Below are 12922 nucleotides of genomic sequence, written 5' to 3' on the forward strand. Positions count from 1 at the left end.
TTTTCACACATATATCATATAACTGTCACTGGAAACCAAATTCTGGGGTGAGTTGACCAAACTCCTGGGAGGCTATTGCAGATACTTTTCTATAAAAAATGTTTCTACTAAAATCACACAAAAGGCCCCTCGGCCCTGACCCTACTGCGTATTTATTTTTTGTAGGCATCAGTTTACTCAGGCAAAGAAACAGGAGAAGTTCTTAGAAAGGGATGAGGTCCTGACTTGCAGACACTTTTCTTTCTCTGGCTATAACTTAAGGTGTAGATCGTTGTTAGAACTAGAAGTAGATATTTATGGGAAAATGAAATTGGATTTGACCAAGCAGTGAGAGCTAAGACATTTGAAATTGTAGAGAGGACCTGATCTTTATTCATTAATTTGTTCATGAATTCAACATTTATGGAACAGCTTCCATGCATCAGGTACTGTACTTGATATTAGGGAAACAAAGATGAATAAGACACAGGCCTCTCCCAAGGAGCTTGTAGTCTAGAAGACATGGTCTTTATTTTATTTTTATTAAAAAAGATGAGGTCTCACTCTCTTGCCCAGGCTGGAGAGCAGTGGTGTCATCATGGCTCACTGCATCCTCAAACTCCTGGGCTCTAGGGCTCCTCCTGCCTCAGCATCCTGAGTACCTGGGACTATAGGAACACCCCACCATGCCTGGCTAATTAAAAAAAAAATTTTTTTTTTTGTAGAGATGATGTTTCCCTATGTTGCCTAAGCTGGTTTCGAACCCCTGGGCTCAGGTAATTCTCCCACCTTGGCCTCCCAAATTGCTGGGATTATAGGCATGAGTCTTCACGCCTGGCTGAAGACATAGTCTTTAAATAGCTTATTATATAATGCTATGAGTAGCATGCATGCATAATAGTGTGATCTGAGACATCTAAAATGAGGGCAGTATTGAGGTTATAATTCACTAAGTGGTTTCCAGAGTATAAAATAAAATGAATGCTTTAATTTCCAAAGGCTCTTTAGGTAGGAAAAACAACTTGAATTATAAAATGCAAGAGAAGTACATTGCAGGTGATATTACAAACTCCTTGCTAGACAAGGGTAAGATGAGAGCCAACGCAAGGGATATAGTTGGGAGAACCACAGAATAGACCTCAAAATTTGGGACTTAATTATCTATATGTTACTGTATCTACCTTCAAAAGAAAATGCTGTTTGCTGAATTAAATGTCATTAATTATTTCTGTAAACTGTACCCTAATGGCAAGTAAGAATTAAAAGTTTCTTACAGTCATTCTTGGGTTTGAGCTATATATAACCAGGGCATTTTTTTTTTGTAATGGAGTTTCTTAAAATCGATTATTATCTTTTATTACAGGCTTCAAAATAATTGCTCTTCTAGCTATGATGTCAAGTTATATCTAGTCCAGCAAGAGTAGTATTGTGAAGAAATAATTTCTATCGCAAAAGTCAGTCATTATTCAATTAACTAATTCTATCACTAAATTTGGCTTTTTGTTTTGAATTTCTCTTACTTTCCCAGATTTGAAAGTTGTTCACAGATACTAGAAATATTCAGAGTAGTATGTGCAGTTTATAACATTACTAGCTCAGCACTGGTACTTACTCAACAATTAATAATGCCACCTGTCATTATTAGTAACAATAAAAAGTAGCACACATTAAATCTTGCAAGATAACCAGAGGCCATCAAGTCATCCTCCTTAATACTACAAATTTTAGTAAATTTTATAAAATTGTCCAGCTGATTTAAAAGTTGGATTTAATATATTTACAACCTCCAAATATATTACAACATGATTATAAATTGCTCTGGGATTTTTTTATACTCAAAAAAGGTCAGCTTTTACTACAATGTAAAATTTAGAGCCCTTATTGAAATATGTCTTCCAGAAAGCTGTGAGGAAGTTTTATGCAACCATTAAATATATAAACACTTGTAAAGGACAGTGTATCTATATATACATACATATGTATATATGTGTATATGTGCGTGTGTGTATTTATTCATATTTACATAAAGCATGTGTGAATATACATTCTCATATTTATCTGTACATATGTCTGCCCCTGCATCTGGAAGAATATATTTGTGTTTGTAGAGAGTTGGTCCAGTGTTCATATCCAAATGCAAATTTTGACTCTTAGAAGCATATTTTCATATTTGTATCTCTTCCTTTCTCAGTAGTTTTGCCAGTTGGTGTATTTCTTTGCTTATTTCCACTTTTTCTTCCTCTGCAGCATCCCCCATGAAGTGGCGCTGAAAGATCACGTTAGCACAGTTCCATGATGTGAAATACCACAAGTCTGCAATTTTTTCGGTCTTGAGTGTCGCTGGGCTGAGAGGATGGAAATCTTTCAGTAATTATACCAGTTTGTATTCGTCTCACATTTGGGACCAAATACAAATCCGATCCACTCTTTCTCCCTGTGAATATTCATAAAAAACAAAGTGCCAATTCTGGTCTAATCATGTATGGAACCAAATATGTTGATGAGTCCTAAGTATATACTGTATGTATGTATACATATGAATATATATATTTGTACACACTAATTTTGCTTGTGTCCTCCTCTGTGCAATTTGTTTGTTTAGTATAGGGGTTGCTGTTATAATGTGTTAATAAGCTGCTGAAAGCTTGGCACCTATTACTTGAAATGACAGCTATGTTAGAAGCCTATTAACACTCCATAGCAGCAGCTCTGCAGCTACTAGAAATGAATTTCAAAGAAGGTAAATGAACAAAAGCGATTCATATCTCTAAGGAAAGCAAATACCATGCCTAGAACCATACATACTTTGGAAATGTACAGTGTATAAAATGAAAAACCCCTTCCAGTTAAAGAAACAGCGGAAGGGAATATTTGGAGAAAGGAAGACTGCCTAAAAGATTTCCAAACAACCTTGAAGACGTAAATGTAAAGGATACCAAACATAACTTCCTCTCTTTGTTTCTATCGTATTTAAACCAGAGCCATGTCAAACTTATAGGAACAGAGTATAGTACAGGTAGAGGAAATACACTTTTCATGAGCAAAAGTTAAATCATCTGGATTTAGCTCAAACTTTTTCTTTGTTTCTGAGCTTAGAAGGACACCCTTTGCTATTGTTCTCGGAAGCAGGGCTCTTTATGAGTCAGCTTGCTCTGCTTTTGAACTACTTTACTTACTTTTGGCTGTCATTGGATTTGCAAGATGGTTGAAAGTCCTTGGTAAACCTTAACCATGATAATAAAAATGTGGTAAGTTAAGTTCAGCGTAGGTGTTTTTCTTTCTCTCTTTTGTGATACAGTATGTGTGGGGGCATGTGTATGGCGAGGTGGGGGGTGGGTTATATGCTAAGAGTACAGTTCCATAATTCTAGGTTAAATTAAAATTTAACTGTATTAACTTTTTAAGGCCCTTACTTTTGAAAATCAGCTGTAATGAAAAACAAATACTTTTACATTTCAACTTATGCACAGAAATTAAAAATTGCTTTCAGAGTTTGTGTAAAACTAGCAGTGAAAAGTTATAATACGCAGTTTCATCTGTAGAATAATTTATATTACCTCTTTAATATCAGGACAGTAACACATAGTAGCATTATCTTTGCATTCACAGTACCATAATATCTATTATATAGAATGTGTTTTGTATACCATGCTATTCATGATATTTCTGTGAACGGCTACTCTGACTTCCAAAAAGAAAAGCCTGAAAGGTCTTGGGAGAGAAGAAAAACAGGCGTAGACTCTAAAAATCTGTATAAATATAAGCCAAACACTCTTTGTGTACATGCGTGTGTGTATGCACTAATAAGGCTTTACAAATTAGATTGGGATAGATTGTCATGGAGGAGGAAAGAGGTGAAAATAAAGGCAATCCTCTTACCACTGAGACTCAATAAAAAATGTGTTTTGAACATTGTCTAAATGAAACTCCAATTTCCTAGGTAAGCTGACACTACCCTTGCCCTTTGGAACACTAACTAGAAATGCTCTTAGATGAAATCCTGTCCACCAAAACTTAGTTTCCCCAGCCCTTCTGTACGCTAATAGTACATTGACAATTGATGCTCATTAAGAATTTAAAGGTACTCAAATGAGGTAATTTTGTTTGTTGAATCACTAACAGTTTAATTATGCTCAGTATTGTTTGCACAAAATGATTTTTAAAAATGGATTCTAACATCTTAAAAATGTGTAACCCATGTATGATATAGATAGTAACTCTATTATTCAGAGGAGTTGATTAACCCAAATGCCCTACTTCATATCTAGCAGAGAACAGGCTAAATTTAAATTAAGCAGCATTTTATTAGGATTTTTGAAGACTTGTATTGAGAAATGCCAATTACCAGTTGTTTGTGAGTTGCCAAAATATTATAATGTTCTGAATTTATGGAATGGAATACGATCATTCAAACAATAAAGCAACAAAACCGAAACTATATAACATTAGTATTCCCTAAATTGGTAAACATTAATTTTATTTCCTTGCTCTTAAAAGATTAAAATCAACTAATTATTTTAATTTAAAACATAACATATATATGGAATAATTCATGAAGCAAAAATGTGTAGTTCAATAACTTCCCATGAAAAAGAAACAGCCAAGTGGCCACCACTTGCCAGCATCTTAGAATATTTTTTCCAGTCACGGCCCACTCTTACTTTTCCACTAAAGTAACCACCATCTTTGCTTTCTCGCGCTTCTTTATAGTTTTACAACCTAAATGTGAAATTTCATTTATCTGCTTTTTCAACTTACATGGATAGAATCATGCAGCGTGCATTCTTTTGTATCTGAGTATTAGTCTTCATGTCTCTACCTTTTCACCGTCATTAGTTATTTTTAATGTTTTAAGTAATCATTGTGGTTGTGTCTCATAATAGACTTTAGAGCAGTTTTAGCCTCACAGTAAAACTGAGAGGACGGTACAGGTATTTCCAATTTACCCCTGGCCCCACACATGCATAGCCTCCCCAGTTACTATTATCTCCTGCCAGAGTAGTATATTTGTTAGTTGATGGACCTAAATTGACACATTATTATCACTTGGAGTTCATAGTTTACATTAGGGTTCACTGTCGGTGTTGTGCATTCTAAGAGTGTGACAAATGTATACTGACTTGTATCCACCATTATAGTATCATACAGAGTATTTTCACTGCCTTAAAAATCCTCTGTGCTCTGCCTATATCTCTCCTCCTTCCCTTATTCCTGACATCTCCTGATCTTTGACACCCCTGTCTCCATAGATTTGCCTTTTCCAGAATACCATATAGTTTGAATTATATAGTATGTGGGCTTTTCAGATTGGCTTCTTTTACTCAGTAATATGCATTTAAAGTTCCTCCATGTATTTTCAAGGCTTGATAGCTCATATTTTAGTGCTGAATAATATTTCATTGTCTAGATGTACCACAGGTCATCCATTCACCTACTGGAGGGCAAGTTGGTTGCTTCCAAGTTTGGGCAATTATGAATAACGTTGCTATCAACATTCGTGTGCCGGTTTTTGTGAACCTATATCTTCAACTATCTGGGTAAATACCAACGAGCACTATTGTTGGATCATATGGTAAAATTGTGTTTAGTTTTCCAAAAAACTGCCAAACTGTCTTCCAAAGTATCTACACCATTTTGCATTTCCACTAGCAACTGTATTGCTCCATGTCCTCACTAGCATTTGGTGTTATCAGTGTTCCAGATTTTGGCCATTCTAATAGGTGTGTAGTGGTATCTTATTGTTTTAGTTTACACTTCTATGATGACATACGATGTGGAGCATCTTTTCATATGCTTATTTGCCATCTGTATGTCTTCTCTGGTGAGGTGTCAAATTCTTTGGCCCATTTGTTAATCAGGCTGTTTGTTTTCTTGTCATTGAGTTTTAAGAAACCTTTGTATAATTTGGATTAATAGTCCTTTATCAGATAGGTCTTTTGCAAATATTTTCTCCTAGTCTGTGGCTTGTGTTCTTTGACAGTGTCCAAAAATTTTTAATTTTAATGAAGTCCAGTTTAATTTTAATGAAGTCCAGTTTATCAATTATCTTATAGATTGTACCTTTGGTATCATATCTAAAATGTCATCACCAGTCCCAAGGTCATCTAGATTTTATCCTATGTTACTTTCTAGGAATTTTTACCAGGAATTTTATAAATTTGTATTTTACATTTAGGTCTGTAATCTCTTTTGTAACCCCTCACCTTTTTTTTTTTTTTGCATCTGCATACAGATGTTCAGTTCCAGCAACATTTATTGAAAAGACTGTCTTTTCTCCATTGTATTGCCTTTGACCCTTTGTCAAAGATCAGTTGACTCTTCACTGTGGCTTTAATTTTCTTTTCCCTTATTACTAATGGACTTGAACACCCTTTCATATGTTTACTCCCTATCTTTAATAAGTAGCTATCTTTTTCTTATTGATTTGTCAAAGTTTTACATTTTTAAAATGTCCATGTGAAGGAGTCCTTTATGAGTTATGTATGTTTCAGATATTCCACTGTGTGGTTTGCATTTTAACTCTCTTATCAGTGTATTGTGATGAACAGATGATTTATTCAAAATTTTATTGTTTGCTTAGTTTTAAGTTGAATTTTTCTAGAAATTTTGATCTAGATTTTTAAATTTATTGGTGTAACATTAATATCTGCAGGATCTAGAATGATGTTTCTTTTTCACATTGATATTGGTTACTAACGAATTTTTTAAAAATTTTGTCAGTTTTATCGGGAATTTAACTTTGTTAATCTTTAAAAATTTAAATTAGTTCGATTTTGTTGATGTTATCTATTGAATACTTATTTTTAAATTTCTTTATGTATTTCCATCTATCCTCTGTCTTAAATATCTATTCTTTTTCTAATTTTTAAAGATGCAAGCTTTGAGTTTTAGTCTTCCTTCTTTGTTGAATACATACATTTAAAGCTATAACCCCCCTTGACAAATAATTTTAGCAGCATTCCACAAGTTTTAATAGGTCGTATTTCCATTATCATTTAGTTTCACATGTTATCTCAAACTATTTAAATTTTTCTTTGATCCTTGCATTATTTAGAAGTATATTGCCCAATTTTCAAAAATATGGGGATTTGTCAGTTATAGTTTTACTGATTTCTATCTTATTTGCATTGAGATCTGAAAATCATATAATATGAAGTCATATTATATATTATTTTGAAATTGTATGAAATTGTTTTATTGCCCAATATATGGTAAATTTGGAAAAAATGTAATATATCCTTAACAAGAATGTATATTCTGAAATTGGTGGCCACTTTGTTTTATATATTTGAATTACATTTCTTTTTGATCATATCATTAAATTTTTCTGTGTCGCTTCCAAGTTTTTATATGTTTTATCACTTACTAAAAAAGGTGTTAACTCTTTATTGAAATTGTTCACTTGTCTAATTCTTTAGTTCTGTCAATTTTTACTTTATATATATTTGAGGGTATGTTAACTACAATACATTTAGAATTATATCTTCCTGGTGAATTATGTCTCATCATTATTAAGTGTTCGTTTTACCTCTAGCAATCCTTTTAGCCTTAAATTCTACTGTGAATAATATTAAAATGAGCTTTTGTTGTTTATTTCTAAAACTTTTGAATCCTTATATTTTAGATAGATCTCTGAAGCAATATTTGGGTTTTATTATCTATGATTGTCTGGCAATCTTTTTGTCTTTAATTGAAGCATTCTATTTATGTTTAATTTATTGATTGATATATTTGGCTTAAGTCTACTATCTGTTCACCTGGTTTCTTCCATTTACTCTTTGTTCTTTTTTTTAAACCTTGCTTATTTTCTATTAGAGTAATTATTTTTCATAATTTTACTTTTTCTGTTAGGTTGGAAATTATATGTTCATTTACTGTCCTTTTGTTATACTAGAGCTCACAGCATGCATTCTTGACTTACAGATGTTTAATACTAATTAGTACTCTATCCTCTTGTTGAATAATGCAAAGATGTTACAATAATTTTATTTCATTTATCCCTACCTTCTTTTTAGAACAGACATGAATGCACACACACATACAAACACACATACATTCACAAAACAATTATTACTTTTATGCAGTCAATATTGGTTAATATTTACTCTAATGTTTACAGTTTGTTGGTTTTCAGTCTTTTTAAAATTTCTACTCTTCTATCAGAGACGTTCTCAGAGGGAGAGTTAGTAATGCAAATTACTAACTGTAATCAAAAGTGAAAGTACTTTCCATACATTTGTCCTAAATCTTTCCCAGTCTAACATGAATTTGAGTATTTTGTTGATTACAGTAGTTATTTACATAAAGTAAGCTGGAGCATATAAGTAATTTTATATCTTGTTGATCTAAGTCTTACCATGACCTGTGTCTTAGGTTGGGTTCCTCAGAGGCAGATTCTCTGATGAGGATTCTTGTGAAAGTGATTTATTTAGGAAGTGTTCCTGGGAAAAATTGGTAGGGACTTAGAAGAGAAGGATGCAAGATCTAAGAATGGTAACTTTGGCTCAGCCACACAGAGGTCCTCTGAGGACCACGTTGGTCACAACTTAGAGGTATTCCAATCAGTGGCAAAAGAAGTTAAGATTATTTAGACCCCTGTACTGGTCAGTCATTGTTTAAGGGATGCCCACAAAGTAACATAAAGCCCCTTACTCCCTTCCATCTGTAGATGCAGAGGCTGGGTATTTGCAATACAAGCACACTGGGAGCTAGTATACTTGATGAGAAACCTGACGGGATACAGGCAGACAAATGACTGTGTCTGTTACAATCTATACAACCCTGCCTTGATCAGGGTTTATGGATGCAATTCAGGGTATCTGGGAACTTCAATGGGAAGAAAAAATATATTTTTGCTGACATCTAATGAAATTTGGCATTTTTCAAAATTATGAAAGTCATAATACTACAGTACCTGTAAAGTATGTGTTCCTAAGTAGCACAGGGCTTAGCGTGTAGTAAATTACTCAATATATTTCATTTTTGAAAAATGTATGAAAAAGCACTGAAGTTAGCTACAAATTAATATCTGTTCTAGCCATATTTCCAAAGTAAACATCCTAGAATTTGACTAGAAAGTGAACATGTTGCTACAATCTCTGCATTCACTACACTGCAAATAATAACCATTTTAGAAGTATAAAAATGACCTGCTTCACTAGTCAAAGATATGAGGAGGATTAATCCTAGTAGATAGCCCTTGCCCAAAGTTTTGACTACTGTTAAAAAAACAGCAACCAAAAACTCAATTAATAATGGACATTTTTCTAAAATCCATATCTATAAAAGGAAAGGGTGTTTTCCAAAGCAAAATCGGGCAGGTATGTTGTCCAGAACCAGAGAGTTTAAAAAATAATCTGAAATTTCCTTGTCTCAGATGAAATAAATCTGTAACCAAGAATCAGAGATAATGAATCCTTTTGAGTCTTATTTTAATATAACTTGTGGAATATAGTTTGTATCATGAAAGCTATCTTGGATCCTACCTAAGGAAATTTCAGTACTGAAGAGCCTAACAATAACATTACAGGCCAGTCAGGTAGTTGTGGTGGTTTGGCTCCATGGAAAACCTATGTAAATAGACTATAAGGTATATTGGTTTATCCTATTTCCTTCCTGGTACTAAATATTCTCACCCAACCTATGAAAAACCTTTTTTTTTTTTAAGAAAAAAAAAAAAAGCTGTTTCCAGCTTGATGGTCTTCTGAATACTGTGGAAAGCTTCAGAGAGTCCTGGGAAGACCTTTCCCTACTGATTGTTGCCTCAAGTTCATTTTTATGTGGGGCTAAAATATACCTTCTTCTTAGAAAGACTGTTCAACTCCAATTATTTCCTGAATTTAGTAACTAAATCTCAGTTACATTCCTAGAAGCCTCATTTCTTCCTGGGCTTTGTGCATTCTTTGGGCCAGAAGCTCCCTTGTATATCAAAGGCAGCTCCTTGTAGAGAAAGGGGACGTGAAGGGGCACAGGAGCCCAGAACCTGACCCCATGTTACTGCTTCTGCTTGAGAAAGCAGAGAAGTTAAAAACACTCACTAAATAATTCCCTTTAAATCAGAAGAAAAATGATTTTTTACAGTTAACAGTTAGATGCATGATGATTAATGTTTTCAACCTTGAGGGCAAACTCTGCCTGTTTAGTATAAATTTTTTATTCCTGTGTTTCAAGTGAAAAATATCCTGGGGTCCTTTTGAATTTCAAACAATTAGTCCAAATTCAAAATGTATTAGGTTAATTGTATATTTTTAATTTAATTTTAATGTTCTTTGACTCTGAAATTGATAAGCTAGCATTTATTTGCTCTTGAAATCTTTCAAAGTTTATGACAATCTTTTATCCTTTTTAGGTAGTATTAATGCTTAATGATAAAAGCCTGGCCTAAGGAGGAGATAACATTTAAGAACTATATGAACCCATGGGGCCAGAGCATCAACCATCTATCTGGTCTATTCCCTTCCCATGAGTATGTATTGTGTATTATGGAATTTAGTGTGGGGCTTCCTCCTCTGGGGGACAGTTGACTTAGATGTAAGTGGTAGACTAGGCAGAGGTGAATGTCATCATTAGCTGTACCGCTGGATTTCACAGAAAGACAAAGGGACCAATTTATACGGTCTTTGTATGAGGGAATAAGAGGTAACTGCCTATTTTTGTCCATAAGAACATAAGAGAAAAACCTCAGTTAGGATCCCTGCTCATCTGTTTCTAGTCTGGGCAAGTATAAATTTCCTCAGATGTTAAATATAGAAGGTAAAATCTACCTTAATAAGTGGACACAATAAAAACAACACAAAGCTTCTGGAAGGTAATTACCTTAGGGAGGTACAGATATGTATAGGAAATGTTATGTGTCTTTTATCTTAGATTTAAAAAATTTTTTATAGCAAGAAAAAAGTGAAATTATAGGATTACTTTGAGGTTTTTTGTGTTCTCAGTTTAAAAAAATCAATAGAGGTCCTTTTTGGAAAGAAATCTTCCATGAAATTTCAGTACATAAACAGATGAAAGTGGAGCCACTCTGCTTAAGTGAAAGTGAGAATGCAAAGCCCCAGCACCTTGGTTTTCTCTTCCCTCCTCAGTGCCCCCCCACCCCGCCCCAGGCATCTCTAAGAGGCTCTGGGCTCCAGGGAATAGTGATTGAAGCCACTTCAATAGGGGTTAGTGTGGACCATAAAAGTAAAGAGCCTAGAACTGTGCCAGTTGTGCAGCATTTTCTCAAGTAATGCTAACTATTAACGTTATTGTCACTGGTTGTTCTTCAACTTTATTCCGGAAGAATGGGATCATTTATAAGAGTAAAAATGAAATAGCATTTTCTTTCCTAAAAAAGCATTTATCAATTCAGTTTCTATCATGGAATCAGGAGTCCATGCTGCTAATCAAGATATTCTGTGTTGAGCCTGAACTGGCTAGTCAGCTAGTGTTGGTGGCTAAGGATTACATGGATTCACTTTTTCTGATCCAAACTATGCAGGTATGGGGGCAGCTGTAGGGGAGTCAGCCCAGATTTTCTCAGGCTTGCTCATTTGTTTTTAGTGGGGCTACCTGATTGCCCATTTTAAAAGCTCAGCCTTGTCTAGTTTTTTAAGATCAAACTTGGCTTTTGGCAGGAGGAATGAAGAAGCTCTAGCTTAGCCCTTGGGGATTCAGCATTGAAATTCTAACTCCTTGCCTGTCCTAACCTTTTGACTACATTTTAAAAAGCAGGCTTCCAGGTATAATGGAGCTGACTTATACCAGCTCATGAGAGCCAATTGTTAATTTCTCAGGAATTCCAGCTAGATGATGTCACGTAAGTAGCTTACAATCAGCCACGTTGAGAGCATTTATACTACGGAAACTCACAGACCCAGAAAATCGGATCTTTCCCTTGGAGCATACCACTTGCTTAGGAACTAGCCACCAATTTATGCTCCACTTCTCATAACTAGATCTCCATTATTCCCTAGACCTGAGTTCCTGTGGTGATGTCGTAAAAGTATTTGTACCCTTCGTTCTCGTCAGACTTTCTCTCCCATGTCAGGAGTTTGATTTTGTATCTTACCTCTAGGCTGGGCCCCTCTTTCCTATTACCTGCTCATAGATCTCTCCCAGTGCTAATCTAGCTAAGATGATAAATATATCACCATTATCTAGATTGTCTTATCTCGTTGATTATAGGTCTTGAACCATCATCCTGTGTTCTGCATTAGGTTATGTAAGACTCCTGAATGCCTGTTTAAATGCTCATTTATTGAATTTCCCTTCACCAGATGTGTATTGTCTCAAAGTCTGCAATTCATTCCCTTCAGTTTGTGGTTCCTAGTTTGCTTTATCCTCTTCCTAATGTCTTTTGTTCTGTCCCGGTTAACTGAAATAACTCAATATTCTTTCAAAAGTTGTGAATATACCCCTCCTAGAAATCTTTTTCCATATTATTAAGCTTTAAATTATTTAAATGTAATTTGTTAGCAGCTTTAATTTTAAAACCTAATTTAGGGTTTTAATAAATAATAACATTTAATATCCATAATGAAAGTTCACCATATATAAAGTATTTAATTTCTTAACACAGCATCTATATTTTCTCATAAAATAACTAACATTAATTGTTGCTGTCCATGTCCCAAACATTGTTCCATGTGCTTCACATGAATTAATTCACTTAGTCCTACAGAATTTCTGTGAGACATATACTCCTACCAGCGCCATGACAGTTTAAAAATGCCATGCCAATGTCAGGAAGTTACCCTATATGGTCTATAAAGGGGAGACATAAATAATCCACACCTTGTTTAGCATTTTAACCATAAAAATGGGCAAACAGCAGCCCTCAAGCCTGCTCCATCTATGGAGTAGCTGTTATTTATTCCTTTACTTTCTTAATAAACTTGTTTTCACTTTACTCTGTGGACTCATCCTGAATTCTTTCTTGGGGAAGATTTAAGAACCCTCTCTTGGG

At 34.4% G+C, this 12922-nt stretch overlaps 1 long non-coding RNA gene across 3 annotated transcripts in view; it reads left to right on the plus strand.

Moving 5' to 3' along the window:
- LOC134736631 (uncharacterized) overlaps positions 1-12922 on the plus strand; it is a 504835-nt gene that overhangs the window by 313715 nt on the left and 178198 nt on the right. For 2 of the 3 annotated variants that reach the window (XR_010120742.1, XR_010120743.1), the window contains exon 4: positions 2227-3241. The exons of the other annotated variant lie outside the window; for it this stretch is intronic. This is a non-coding gene — a long non-coding RNA (uncharacterized lncRNA). Of the gene's footprint in view, positions 1-2226; positions 3242-12922 lie in introns of those variants that run through there. 3 annotated transcript variants of the gene reach the window in all.

This window comes from Symphalangus syndactylus, chromosome 5, assembly GCF_028878055.3.
Source record: "Symphalangus syndactylus isolate Jambi chromosome 5, NHGRI_mSymSyn1-v2.1_pri, whole genome shotgun sequence".
NCBI classification, from domain to species: Eukaryota; Metazoa; Chordata; class Mammalia; order Primates; family Hylobatidae; genus Symphalangus; species Symphalangus syndactylus.